Source organism: Meriones unguiculatus, assembly GCF_030254825.1.
Source record: "Meriones unguiculatus strain TT.TT164.6M chromosome 13 unlocalized genomic scaffold, Bangor_MerUng_6.1 Chr13_unordered_Scaffold_37, whole genome shotgun sequence".
Classification (NCBI taxonomy): Eukaryota; Metazoa; Chordata; class Mammalia; order Rodentia; family Muridae; genus Meriones; species Meriones unguiculatus.
Window position 1 is genome coordinate 6,846,418 of NW_026843647.1, and position 15,158 is coordinate 6,861,575.

The following is a 15,158-nucleotide window of genomic DNA, read 5'->3' on the forward strand; positions in this document are numbered from 1 at the left end:
CCAGGACCAGATGGCTCCAGCGCAGAATTCTACCAGACCTTCAAAGAAGAGCTAACACCAATTCTCTTCAAACTATTCCACAAAATAGAAACAGAAGGAATATTACCAAATTCATTCTATGAAGCCACAGTCACCTTGGTACCTAAACCTCACAAAGACTCAACAAAGAAAGAGAATTTCCGGCCAATCTCCCTTATGAACATTGATGCAAAAATACTTAATAAAATACTTGCAAACCGAATCCAAGAACACATCAAAGATATTATCCACTATGACCAAGTAGGCTTCATCCCAGGTATGCAGGGGTGGTTCAATATACGGAAATCCATCAATGTGATCCACCATATTAACAAACTGAAAAAAAAAAAACACATGATAATCTGCCTAGATGCTGAAAAAGCCTTTGACAAAATCCAACATCCATTCATGTTCAAAGTATTGGAGAGATCAGGGATACAAGGCACATATCTAAACATAGTAAAGGCGATATACAGCAAACCTATAGCCAACATCAAACTGAACGGAGAGAAACTTAAAGCAATCCCACTGAAATCAGGGACAAGACAAGGCTGCCCACTCTCTCCATATCTCTTCAACATAGTGCTGGAAGTCCTTGCTAGAGCAATAAGACAGTTGAAGGAGATCAAGGGGATACAAATTGGAAAGGAAGAAGTCAAATTATCACTATTTGCAGATGATATGATAGTATACGTGAGTGACCCCAAAAACTCTACCAGGGAACTCCTACAGCTGATAAACACCTTCAGCAAAGTGGCCGGATACAAAATTAACTCAAAAAAATCAGTAGCCCTCCTGTATACAAAAGACAAAAGGGCTGAGAAAGACATTAAGGAAACAACACCCTTCACAATAGCCACAAATGACATAAGGTACCTCGGAGTAACCCTAACCAAGGAAGTCAAAGACTTGTATGAAAAAAATTTCAAATCTCTGAAGAAAGAATTAGAAGAAGATATGAGAAGATGGAAAGATCTCCCATGCTCATGGCTTGGTAGGATTAACATAGTAAAAATGGCCATCTTACCAAAAGCAATCTACAGATTCAATGCAATGCCCATCAAATTACCAACACAATTCTTTACAGACCTGGAAAGAAAAATTCTCAACTTCATATGGAATAACAAGAAACCCAGAATTGCTAAAACAATCCTCTACAATAAAAGTTCTTCCGGAGGTATCTCCATCCCTGATCTTAAGTTGTACTATAGAGCAACAGTTTTAAAAACTGCATGGTACTGGCATAGAAACAGAATGGTGGATCAATGGAACCGAACAGAGGACCCAGAAATAAACCCACACACTTATGGATACCTGATCTTTGACAAAGATGCCAAAACCATACAATGGAAAAAAGATAGCATCTTCAACATATGGTGCTGGTCCAACTGGATGTCTACATGTAGAAAAATGAAAATAGATCCATACTTGTCACCCTGAACAAAACTGAAGTCCAAGTGGATCAAAGACCTCAACATAAAACCAGACATATTAAATCGGCTTGAAAAAAAAGTGGGAAATACCCTAGAACTCATTGGTACAGGAGAAAACTTCCTGAACAGAACACCAACAGCATAGGCTCTAAGAGCAACAATCAATAAATGGGACCTCATGAAACTGAAGAACTTCTGCAAAGCAAAGGACACCGTCATCAAAACAAAGTGACCACCTACAGATTGGGAAAGAATCTTCACCAACCCTTTATCTGACAGAGGACTCATATCCAGTATATATAAAGAACTAAAGAAGCTGAAAAGCAGCAAACCAAGTAATCCACTTAAAAAATGGGGAACAGAGCTAAACAGAGAATTCTCTGTAGAGGAATACCGAATGGCAGAGAAGCACTTAAAGAAATGCTCAACCTCACTAGCCATTAGGGAAATGCAAATCAAAACAACCCTGAGATTTCACCTTACACCCATGAGAATGGCCAAGATCAAAAACTCAAGTGACAACACATGCTCGAGAGGTTGTGGAGAAAGGGGAACCCTTCTCCACTGCTGGTGGGAATGTAAACTTGTACAACCACTCTGGAAATCAATCTGGCGCTTTCTCAGACAACTAGGAATAGCGCTTCCTCAAGATCCAGCCATACCACTACTGGGCATATATCCAAAAGAGGCTCAAGTACACAAAAATGACATTTGCTCAACCATATTTGTAGCAGCTTTATTTGTAATAGCCAGAAGCTGGAAACAACCCAGATGCCCCTCAACTGAAGAATGGATGCAGAAATTGTGGTACATCTACACAATGGAATATTACTCAGCAATGAAAAATAAGGAAATCATGAAATTTGCAGGTAAATGGTGGGATCTGGAAAGGATCATCCTGAGTGAGTTGTCCCAGAAGCAAAAAGACACACATGGTATATATTCACTCATATAGACATACAACATAGGACAAACCCACTAAAACCTGTGCATCTAAAGAAACTAAGCAAGAGAGAGGACCCTAACTAAAACGTCCAATCCCCATCCAGAAAGGCAAAGAGGATGGACATCAGAAGAAGAAGAAAACAGGAAACAACCTAGGAACCTACCACAGAGGGCCTCTGAAAGCCTCTGCCCTTCAGACTATCAAAGCAGATGCTGAGCTGGATGGGCAACTGTTGGGCAGGCGAACGGAATTTTAGGTAAGAACTGGGAAATAGTAAGAGCTGGAGAGGACAGGGTCTCCACAAGGAGAGCAACAGAACAAGAAAATTTGAACATAGGGAACTTCCCAGAGACTCATACTCCAACCAAGGACTATTCATGGAGATAACCCAGAACCCCTGCACAGATGTAGCCCAGGGCAGTTCAGAGTCCAATTGGGTTACATAGTAACGTGAAGAGGGACTGCCTCTGACATAATCTGATTGGCCTGCTCTTTGATCACCTCCCTCTGGGGGGGAGCAGCCTTACCAGGCCATAGTAAAGGACAATGCAGCCACTTTTGATGTGAACTGACAGACTAAGATCAGAAAGAAGAGGAGAACCTCCCCTATTAGTGGACTTGGGGAGTGGCATGCAAGCAGAGGGAGGAGGGAGGGTGGGGTTGGGAGGGGAGAAGGGAGGGGCTTATGGGGGGATGCAGAATGAATAAAGTGTAATTGATGAAAAATTTTAATTCTTACATATAAACAAACAAAATAATTAATTGATGCCTCCTATGGATAATCTTGCAAAATTTGGTTACTGGAATTTAAATATATATATACAGATTACACACAAAAATAAATCTATTTGTCTATCTATCTATCTATCTATCTATCTATCTATCTATCTCTATATATATCAATCCAGATATAGATAAATATACCTATATAGTGAAATTTCTATGTAGGCACCAGCTTAATTTATGTTCAGTGAGTTGTGTAAATGCTGTAGTCAGTGATAGAAACTTGCAGTGAATTTATGGAAAGCAAATTATAATCTTGATAAAAGTGTGCATTGTTTGGGCATTCTAATAAGACTCCTTTGGCCACCACCTCAAGTAGAGATAACCCATATTTAGTTTGATGACAAGTTACATGCTGTTGTGACTCTCTCATCTTATTTCATTTGGATCACCTTCAGATATGTTTATATTTTAGGCAGCTTTTGCTGTATTAGGCTACTACAGTAACATTCAATTGACATTTCATCTTCACTGTTTCTCTTCATATTATTTTGTATAATGTCCTCTTCCCCACTTCCAACCAATTCTTCTTTATGAGCCCATCTTCCATCTATAAATAACTATTTTATTGTCCTACCCTAGGGAGATCTAGTTACTTGTTCTCGAACACTAGTCCCTTATTCTGTGTGTATCCTAAATGGTTTTATGTACTGTACATTGCTTATCATTCACTTTAAAAGTAATATTAACATGTGAGAAGATACATGCCATATTTTTATTTTTGAACTTGTGTTACTATCCTCAGACTGATTTTTTTCTAGTTTGCCTGCAGATATGCATTTTCTTTCAAATTTCATGTTTTACTTTGTAAAATGACTGAGTACTATTTTGTTGTGTAAATGTTCACATTTTCTTTATCTATTCTTCTGTTATGGACATCTGGGTTTTATTCAATTTCTGGGAGTGTTGATTAAAGCAATCATAAACATGTTTGCATAAATGTCTCCATGGAAGAATGAAACATTCTTTGGATATATGCCCAACAGTGGTATAGCTGGTTCTTGAGGCAGAACATTCTCCATATTGCTAAGGAAAAGCCACAAATATGTCCTTAGTGGCTATACATTTTGGTACTCCTACTAGCAATGTCTGAATATTCTTAGCCATTGTGACTCTCTTTAGATCATACCTCAAACTACTTTTTGTTTCCATTTCCCTGATGACTATCAATCTTGCACATATCTTTAAATGTTTTTCAGCCATTTGAATTATTTCTTTAAGAATTCTCTTCTGATATCTTCTTATATTGCTTTCTTCAGAGACTGAAGGTTTTTTTTTTCATACAAGTCTTTCACTTGCTTGGTTACAGTTACACTAGGGTACTTTATGTCCTTTGTGGCTATTGTGAAGGTGTTGTTTTCCCAATTTCTTTCTCAGCCCTTTTGTCTTCTGTATACAGGAGTGCTACTAATTTTTTTTCAGTTGATTTTGTATCCAGGCACTTGGCTGAATGGATTTATCAGCCTTAGAAGAATTTTTGGGGTCACTCAGGTATACTATCATATATCATCTGCAAATAGTGACATGACATGAACTCATGGGCTGGTTCATTGATCACATCCACATGAGGGGGTAGCATCCTTACTAGTCCACAGAGAAAAACAACGAATCCAGTCCTGATGAGACCTGATAGACTCATGTCACATGGAAGGAGAGGAGGTCGTACCCTATCATTGTATTGAGGGAGGGGCATAGGAGAAGAAGGAGGGTGGGATTTGGAGGGGATTGTGAGGGTGCTTACCTGGGATACAAAGTGAATAAACTGTAATTAATAATAGTAATAAAGAATTCTTTATTTAGAATTATATTGTATATTATTCGTATTGTATATTTTCTTGACATCTAATTTTTCTTTTGACTTATTTATTCATTTGAATATTAGAATTTATTTGGGTGTGTAGTTGGTGAACGTATTTTAGCTTTTTTTACACTTCTTCATTTTCAGAATGATGGCGGTCCTTTGTTATGAAGAAGATTTTAAGTTATCTGCTGTAATATTGAAGATGGTTTATCTTTATGCCTGGGCAAGGGCTAGGAAGATCTCCCCTACTCATTGACAACTAAGATTAATACATTAAAACTCTCCATCATAAAAAAAATGCAATCAACATTAACATTCAGTGCAATCCTCATCAAAATTCCAGACAATTCTTACCAGATGTTGAAAGGACAATTTTCAGTTTCAAATAGAAGCACAAACAAACCATGAAACCTAAAACAATCCTAAATAAGAACTGCAAGAGGGTTCACCCATTCAAAGACTAAATTGAACTAAAAACTATAGTAGTACTGGCAGAGTAACAAACACTTTGGTCGATGATGAGATGAAAGACCCATGCAGAAATTCAAATACCTATGGACAGTTAATATTTTTAAAATAAGAAATCTTGAAATAAACACTGGAAAAAAAAGACAGCATCTTCACCACATTGTTGTGGTCAAACTAGAAGTGTGCACATAAAATAATTCAAAAGATCCTTATGTATCACTCTGAACAAAACTCAACAAATAGATTAAATACCTCAGTAAAATCAAGAATCAGAGAATCTGATGGATGAGAAATTAAGGAATAGTATTTCCTCTAGTCATGAGAATGTCTTTTTCATGTTTTGGACTGTGTTGGTGAGGCTTATCACTTGAGTTTTTGTTAGACTTCTTCAGCAGTTTTTTATTTCTAGATATATCGATTCCTTTTGTAATAAAATGTCTTCAACCATCTTCAGTGTTTTATTTCACTTTTTGTTTTCACAGAAATTATTGAGGTTTATATATATCCTGTGCTATATCCTTGATTTATCTATGTTTTGAAATCATTGTTTTGTTCTGTGGCTATATTGAATTTCTCAAGGTCTCCTCTAATAGGTTTGTGGTGATTTGGTGTCTTAGGTGTTAATGATTTTGATTTCGCTCTGGTGTCTAGTTATCTGGGTTTGGGATGATTGTGATTCTAGCTGTGGCTATCTGGACTTGTCTATTTTAGGTTTATGGTGTTTAATTTCTTCACTTCTGTTTCTCTCTCTGGATCTTAGGAAAGGGTGTTGGCTGTGTATTGTCTTGTAGAGAATTCTTCTGAGTGTGTGCCTTGATAGGTCATTAGGGATACTAGAGAGAGACTGTTCTTAGGTGTGGATGATTACACTAAAAAATAATGATAAATAAAGATAGCCCTTACCTCAGGGCTGGAAAAGGTTTTGAAAGCAAGAAACCAAAAAAAAACCAAGATGAAGTAGCCATTTTCATGTCTTAAAAATAAGTTTTCAATCAAAATTAATCAAAAGAGATAGGTAAGAACACTTCATACACACTGAAGGAAAAACTCACCACAACAACCATTCAATAATGAACATCTCTGATGCAAATGCAAGGGCGCCTCATTCATAAAAAAAATATTACTAAAGCTAAATTCACACATTGAATCTCACACATTAATAGTCGGAGAATTCAGCACTGACTTTCTCCAAAAGAGAGATCAATACAGAATGTAAATGGGAAAAGAAAGAAACTAACAGGCATCGTGAATCAAATGGGCCTAAGCGATATATATAGAACATTTCTCAGAGGCTCATGAAACCTTCCCCAAATTTGACCATATTATCAGTCACAAAGCAAGCCTCAGAAGATATAAGAAGACTGAAATAACTCCATGAATCTTATCAGACATCCATGGATTAAAGCTAGACTTCAACAAGAGAAACACCACTTGGTCATGGAAGAAACAAAGGAAGAAATAAAAAACATTCTAGTTTTCAATGAAAATGAAGGCAAAACATATGCAAATTTATGACACAATGAAAGCAGTGCTAAGAGAAAAGCTCAGAGCATTTTGATAAATGAAGTGCCTTCATAAAGAAATTGGAGAGATCCCATACCAGTAATTTATCAGCACACTTGAAAGCTCCTAACAGAAGGAAGCAAACACACCTACATGGAGCAGGTGACAGGAAATATTCAAACTTGGGGCTGGAATCTATACATTGGAAACAAAGAAACTGATACAAAGAATCAATAAAACCAAAAGCTGGTTCTTTGAAAATATCAACAAGATAAATAAACCCTTAGCCAAACTAAATGAGAGGCAGAGGGAGAATATCCAGATAAACAACATCAGAAACAAAAATGGGGATATAACTACAGACAATGAGGAAATCCATAAAAATCATTCGGACTTACTTCAAAAGCCTGTATTCCACAAAATTCAAAAATCTAAAGTAAACAAATGATTTTCTGGATAGATTTCACCTACCAAAGATAAATAAAGATCAGGAATAAGTTTAAACAGTCCAATAACCACTAAGAAAATAGAAGGAATCATCAAAAATCTCCCAACCAAAAAACAGGCCCACATCCAGGTGATTTTAGTGCAGAATTCTATCAGACATTCAAAAAAGAACTAATACAGATACTCTTCAAATTATTCCACAAAATAGAAACAGAAGGAACATTGCCAAATTCATTCTATGAAGCCACAGTCACGCTGACACCTAAACTACATAAAGACCCAACAAAGAAAGATAATTCCACACCAATTTCATGCATGAACTTCCATGCAAAAAACTCAAAAAAATGCAAACTGAATCTAAGAACACATCATATACATCATCCTGTGGATGCAGGGATGGTTCAACATACAAAACGTCATCAATGTAATCCACCATATTAAAAAAATTAAAGAAAAAAAATCACATGGTCATCTCATTAGGTGGAGAAAATATGTTTGACCAAATCCAACATCCTATCATGACGAAAGTCTTAGAGAGATCAAAGATACAAGGTCTATATTTAAACATAATAAAGGCTATATAGAGCAAACTGATTGCGAACATCAAAATAAATAAATGTAGAAATATTGTAGAAAATAAATAAATGTAGAAAAATTCAAAGCAATTCCACTAAAATCAGGGACAGGAGAAGAGTGCCCACTCTCTCTGTTCCTCTTCAATGTAGTACTTTAAGTTCTAGCTAGAGCAATAAGACAACTAAGGTATATCAAGGGCACACAAATCAGTAAGGAAGAAGTCAAAATATTTCTACTTGCAGATGAGGTGGTTGTGTATGTAAGCAACCCAAACATTCCACCAGAGAACTCCTACAGCTGATAAACAGCTTCAGCAAAGTAGCTTGATACAGGATTAATATTTTAAAATATCTGTAGCTCTCCTGTACATAAGGGACATATGTGCTGAGAAAGAAATTAAGGAAACTACACCATTCATAATATCCATAAATGCTATAATGTATCTTGGTGTGACTCTAACCAAATAAGTGAAAGACCTGCATGAAAACAACTTCAATGATTTGAAGAAAGAAAATGAAGAAGATGTCAGAAAATGGAAAGATCTCCCAATTTCCTGGATCCATAGGATTACCATAGTGAAAATGGCCATCTAACCAAAGGCAATCTACAGATTCAATTCAATCACATCAAAATACCAACTCAGTTCTTTTCAGACCTTGAAAGAACAATTCTAAACTTCATATGGAAGAATAAAAAAAAAAAAACAAACCCCAGAACAGCTTAAACAGTCCTACAAAATAAAAGAACTTCTGGAGTTATCTTCATCCCCGACTTCAAGCTACAACACATAGCAATAGTAATAAAAACTGCATGGTACTGGCATAGAGATAGACTGGTTGGTTGATCAATGGAATTGATTCAAAGACCCAGAAATAAACACACATACCTTTGGTCAATTGATTTTTGACAAGGAAGCCAGAACCGTACAATGGAAAAAAGACAGCATCTTCAACAAACCATGCTGGTCTAACTGTATCTCTGCATGTAGAAAAATGCAAATAGATACATATTTTTCTCCCTGAAAAAAAAGTCTCAAATCCAAGTAGGTGACTCTAATCAGGCCTGTTACCCTGAACAAAAGGAGGAGTCCCCCACCCAGGTTCTAGTTATGCAAAAGCCAAAATAGACAGAGACACTGGACACAACTTCAACCTGGAAGTAGGACCAACTTCCAGGGGCAACTCAACCAAAACCACCGTTAGCCCAAAAGGACTTAAATCAATGTGTCTTTTAAGGACTGGGGTAGACATCTCAGGTATGTCTACATGCTGCCGAAAACTGGCTCTTGTGTATTTTTACTGGCTGGATGCATTGTTAAATCGGGCTACTGGGAAACATTTTTGTTTCCATTCAAGCGAGTCCTTGCACAACCAAGAGTTCACCTAGTGACTTAATATCCTTCCTGCAAAAATCAGACTGGTATGCAGGGCCCATATCCTTCCCATAAAGTCAGTTCCTGAACCTTCCCCAAACAGATGTCCATTTCCAAGGGAAACCGTCTCATTAAGGACCTCCTCCATGGCCAGAATATGCATTGTTCCCTTTTGGAGACATTGAAGTGAGAACTTTTTTTCAGATTACAGGCCTCGACTTCCCCTCCAAAGTTCAATTTAATCTTGTTCAGTTTAAGTGGGGACTGTGTTTTCAGAACAGCCCCTGGTAAGGACTTCTGGAAGGTTTGTACTTTGGGAGCCAAGGTGACTCTGGCCTGGCTGTGGATAGGCCTGTCTTTTAAGTGGTTCACCAACATACTGGCTCCCTTCAAATTCTTTGGATCTGCACCAAACAGAGTATATGTTTTAAGCTTTAAGCCTTAAAAAGAAACCCATGAGTTGTTATTTTAAAAAATATTTATTTATTTATACATATGAGCACTCTGTCTGAATATAGGCCTGTATGACACAAGAGAGCACCAGATCCCATTGTAGACAGTTGTGGGACACCATGTGGGCTTCTGGGAATTGAACTCAGGACCATCTGGAAGGACAGCCAATGCTCTTCACCACTGAGCCATCTCTCCAGCACCCACCCATGAGTTTTTCAATCAGATGAGGCCATTCAGCTCTTCAGCCCTTAAGCTCTGGTTTCTCACAGTTCCCCATTAAAGCACCCTCACCAAATAAAGAAAAGTGTCTGGCTTTTTCCATGCATTATTTTTATCTGCAGGGAAAACTTCCCCAAGATCTGCTTGTGCATGCACACACAAACACACACACACACACACACACACACACACACACACACACACAAACTCTCTCATTGGTCCTTGGGTGTGCACATTTTTTCACAGATGAAATTTAGGTACAGTTATCTGAGCCCAGCATGAAGCCACAAAACAAAATATTGTTTCTTGAAATTTCCCTGATAGGGGAGGTCCTCCTCCCCTTTCATCTGGCCCTAGCCTATCAGGTCTCATCAGGATTGGCTGCATTGTCTTCATCTGTGGTCTAGTCAGGCTGCTCCCTCCCCCTCAGGAGGAGGTGATCAAAGAGCCAGCCACTGAGTTCATGTCAGAGACAGTCCCTGTTCCCCTTACTAGAGTTTCCACATGGATACTGAGCTGCCATGGGCTACATCTGAACAGGAGTTCTAAGTTATCTCCATGCATGGTCCTTGGTTGGAGAATCAGTCTCAGAAAAGATGGAGTGGGGCATGGATTTAATGAGGGAGCAAGGGTGAGATTGGGAGAGATTGAAGGAGGGGGCTATAGCTGGGATAGAGTGAATAAACTTTGATTATTATAAAAAATAAAATTTTAAAAATTCATTAATATTCAGAAATGAAATGTATAAGGAACTCAATCCCAACCAAAATTCTGTTAGCAGCTTTTACACTTTTTGCGAAGAGTGCATTTTGCATTTATTACAAAACACATGCATATTGTTCTCTGAGAAGACTATATAACTCCTGTGAGAGTCATTTATGAAATCTAATAAACTCCTCTGTAGTACTTGTAAATCACTATAAACTCGACATTCCACCGAAGATAAATATGATTTAGCCTAACTTAAGGATCCTGCAATCATTTTGTCAGCATTGTTTGATTGTACTGAATATGTTCTCTAGACATGTTAATCATCTCACAGGAAAGGGCTTCTTGGAGTAGGTGATTCCTACATTTTATATTTTATTATATGTATATGACTGCTAAAGCATTTAAACACCATGCTAATTTAATAGAGAAGTCAGCTTAATTTGTATTTTGTTCTTTAATTATAAAATGTATGAATAATTAAAAAAATTCTCCTTGATTGTAAATATTCTAGGACCCCTTCCATTTGTGGGACAGATGGGTAACTCTATCGCAGTTGAATAATGGGCTATGGAAGCCTGATCCACCAGGAGGAAGAAAGAGAACTGCTTACTGAGTGCTGTGGGGGAGCTCAAGCATGCCTTGAGAAAGAGTTGGGGAACCTAGGATCCCCTCCCACAGAGGAGAGCAACAAGTGTTCAAGTGGCCAGGGTGAAAGGCCTGGGTGGTCCCGAGGCTGGGTGTGCAGTAAGATGTATGTTATGGGAGGACAGGCATTACTGTTGCTGAAATGCGTGTCTCTGCAAATCTGAGGAAGGCGCGGTCCTGGCCTGGAAGCCAGGGTCAGGTACTAAAGGGCTGTGTCCCTTCCGCACACTCTAACCCTAAGGAAGGGGCTCCCATCACTCAAGACTCTCTGGCCAATCAGGGCTTCCGACCGGACTTGCCAGTCAAGATAGGAGGCATGTCCTTCCGGGTGCCTTTGTGTGGGTTCAGCTCCTGATGCTGAGCAGGCTCCCGTGGTTCCAGGTGAAGAGCTCTGAGCGCCACCGCCACTGCTTGGGTGCTGCAAGGGGAACTGAGGCAAGCTCCGAAGTCTCAACATGGTGAGTGACGGGAGGAGAAGGCGGCTGACCGGCGGGAGCTGGTATGTGGGGTCTCTTCCAAGACTGGCTGGTCTATGACGGCCACTGGGGAGAGACCTTGTGGTCCTGGGCGCTGAGCCAGCAGGGGCATCTGAGTCACTTCAGTGTGGGGGCCGCATCCGCGCAGAGAGTTTGCAGCAGGGGTTCTTGTGCAGAATCATCCTTGTGGCAGGATGCCAAACTTGGATATTTTTTTACTGACATCATAGAAGTTAACCATTTCCTTCCATTTTCCCTGAAAGTGCTATACCAAATGCTATCCTTGAGAAGCTAACTTGGCCCATGAGGCTCACAGAGACTTAACTACCAACTAAGTAGTAAGAGTGGGCTGGACATAGAACCCCTCCACAGTTGTAGGAGATGTGCAGCTTGGTCTTCATGTAGCTCCCCTAACAATGAGAGTTTCTGGCTGTTTCTGACTCTGTGACTATGTGTGGATCACTGTCCTCCACCAAGAATGCCTTGCCTAGCTTCAGTGGGAAAGGGTACAATAGGTCCCATTTAGACCTAATGCATCAGGGTATATTGGTACTTAAATGGGGAAGGGGCTCTGCTTCTACGAGGATAGAGGCAGGGAGGAGTGGGATGTAGGGGTGAGACAGGGAGGAAAGGAAGGTGGAGGTTTCCATCTGGCTGTTAAGTGATTAAATAAATGAACTGAAGGACAAATGCTTACTTGTTTAACACGTAACTTGTACAAGACCTCCCAACCTCAGCTTTTATTTTTTTCCAATGTTGCCTTTTCCTGTCTTCTCTTCTGCCACATTCACTTCAGGACCCTGTCACTGAAGAGTGGCCTGCTGTTTGAAGCCACTGGTGTATTTCTGGCAATATTTTTGCTGTGTAAATCTTTCTAAGTGGCTAGACTTAAAAGTCTCCAGTCCACATTTAAATTGCTGAAAACATAACCTGGGGCCTGAACCTAAAAATGACTTAAGGGTTACAAGATCTGTGTAATGCAAAATTCCGTCCTCAGCTGGCTCCTTTTGAGCATTGGCCAGAGCTGAATGTATGCTGTCATTAAATGTATGCTGTCTTAATTAATCTTTTAATAGTGTTTGCAGTGATTTCTCCTTGGGAGGGGATATTAGTTCTAGAACAGTTGCAACCTCAGCCTGGTAGATAAATGTTCCCAAAACAAGCTATTCAGACTGAGGTCACCTTTATCCCAGTCTGTTTATTCCTAGGTCAATGGCTTTCTTTTCTCTTGATTAAACTTTCTAAATTCTTTAGTTAAAGGGCTGTACCAAAAAAGATCTTTATAATTTGAGTTAGTAATAAACTGTCCATTGTACTTACAGTTAAAGGAATTGCATGTGGAGCATGGTTTCTGCCTTCTGTTCAGAACAGGAAGAACAATTTATTATGTACAATTGCTTGGTGAAACAGGATAGGCAATAGCTAGACCAAAGAGTAAAGTTTAAGGCAGTCAGCTGCAGGGGTCACCCTATGAAGAAGGATATGATCCCCACAGAGTTAGTGATTTTTTTCAATTTCTAGCATGTATTAAATTTGCGTGTGAGTGAACACAGACCAGATTGGTGGGTTACAACTTGGGTAGGTTAGATGGAGCCAGTGAATATTGAATTTCCAAATAAAGTCTATCCTATACATTTATGTGCAGTCTTTCTAAAGAGCGCTATGTCTGCTCAGAAATTTGAGACTCATCTATTGGCAGTAGCTTTGTATGTCAGGTTACCAATATCAGCAGCTAACAGTGCAGGTAGAATCAAGGTCAAAGAGTATCTTATTAATGCCATTACTCTAGCAGAGAAGGGTCTACTTTTGTTCAAAGCCAGGACACCTACAGTTTTTCAATTATATTTAACTTTCTAAAAAAGTCAGTTGTTGGTATTGCTTACTAAGTTTTATTTTTCTTTATGCATCACTGCTCTAATCTCTTATTTGTTTCTCTTCTCCAACATTTCCCAGTCATTAAAAATTTCATTCCTGGGAATGGAGAGACAGTCCAGTAGTTAAGAACACTGTCTCCTCTGCTAAAGGACCCAGATTCAATTACTAGCACCCACGTGGCAGCTCATGACTGTCTGTAATGCCAATTCCAAGGGATCTGACCCCTTCACACCAATGCACAGAAAATAAAATTAAATAATTTTTAAAAAAGAATTCCATTCCTATTTAAAAATGGATTTCTCATTAGTTTCTATTTAGAGCATTGTCTCCCAAAACTCAGCCTTTCTTCATGCTGTGTGGTTAAGACTTGCTTCAACATCTATCCTGCCTCTGTGTCCCAGTGTCTTGCAACTCATTTCAGGCTGGACATTAAGCTTGGACCAGTGAATGAGGTTATTCAAACAGGGTGGGCAATTACAAATAAAGAGGGACCTGTGTATGAATTGAGTTCACTGACCAACTTTGAAGCTGGTGTCATCATAGCACAGAAAGGGATGCCGAAGAAGGATAGAACTTTCCTGCTTGGACAGAAATGTCAGTTATTCAATTTTTGATGGTTAGGAAAAGTCCAAACTGGCAATACTTGGAATTCACAGACCAAGGCAATCAAGATTCTGGAAGAGGAACTAAACTTATTTCTAGAAACCAAATATAGTTACACTGGCCCAGCAAACACGGAAGACCTGGACAAACTGGTGTGGCCGAGCCTAACAGGAATATTATTATTCTAACAATAGCGCACCCCAAGGGAAAAGGAGTGCATAATTCTTGGTGTGCTCTGCTACCCATGTTTAATCCCAGAAAACTATTGGAGCATGAAGCCTGTTTCAACTTTTTACAACAATTTTTGAGATCATAGTTAAATCATTTCAACCTCCTTATTCTTTCCTACTGTTAAGTCTCAAATGCTGGGACAAATAGCTGAGGTACCTATTTAACAAATCAAAGCAGACCCAGCTGACAGTTCTCCCAGCACCCCTCTGTTTCTACCTGTCATAGGGTAATGGTTGGCATACCCAGCCTTCTAGCCCAGGGCTTGAGCTCCCCTTGATGATCTTCCTTATGTAATCCAATCATTTTGGTTACCTGGTCTTTTTCATCTATCATTTACTATCCTGGCCTCTTAGTCTGGCTTTCCCCTCTCCCTTCCTGCCTTTCCTCATAAGGCTCACAGTCATGTCCCCTCTGGACTATCCCAAATATCCCTTCATCTGTCTATTATGTCCCTTTTATCTATAAGAAAATTTCTACCCTGCCATACCTGGAATCATCCATGTCCTTTCCTTTTTATTTCTTGTTTTTTCATTCATTTCCCATTTACTGCTCCTTACTTTTAAATTCATGGTCACTTTTTGCTTTAATTTTCGCTACT